The sequence below is a fragment of the Arachis ipaensis genome, chromosome B05, assembly GCF_000816755.2.
Source record: "Arachis ipaensis cultivar K30076 chromosome B05, Araip1.1, whole genome shotgun sequence".
Classification (NCBI taxonomy): Eukaryota; Viridiplantae; Streptophyta; class Magnoliopsida; order Fabales; family Fabaceae; genus Arachis; species Arachis ipaensis.
In genome coordinates this window covers 137,692,397-137,692,763 of record NC_029789.2, presented here as the reverse complement: position 1 = coordinate 137,692,763, position 367 = coordinate 137,692,397, and positions in this window count along the sequence as shown.

Sequence of the window (367 nt, the reverse complement as noted above, 5' to 3'; positions counted from 1 at the left end):
ATTAACTCATTTCTTTTAATTTAATAATTAAACAATATAATATATTATAACTTATATTTTTAAATATTGATGATAAAAAAAAATAAATTTTAATGTCCTCTAGTATTTATCTTCTCTAAATTCATAAGAACATGTGATAAATTTTTTTAGGTGAGCTTTTATTTACTGAAAAAAATAAATTTCTTTATTTTTCATACTAAAATTTCACTTTTAATCATGGCATTGTATGTTGTTCTTTTATAGAAGATGAGTGTTCCAAATACGGCTATGTTGTGACTTGTGACCTAAACCAAGTTTGACAAAATTTTTATTTTTTAAAAGAAGTTTATTTAAGTTAGATTTTAAAAAATATGTTTTTAAAAATGGT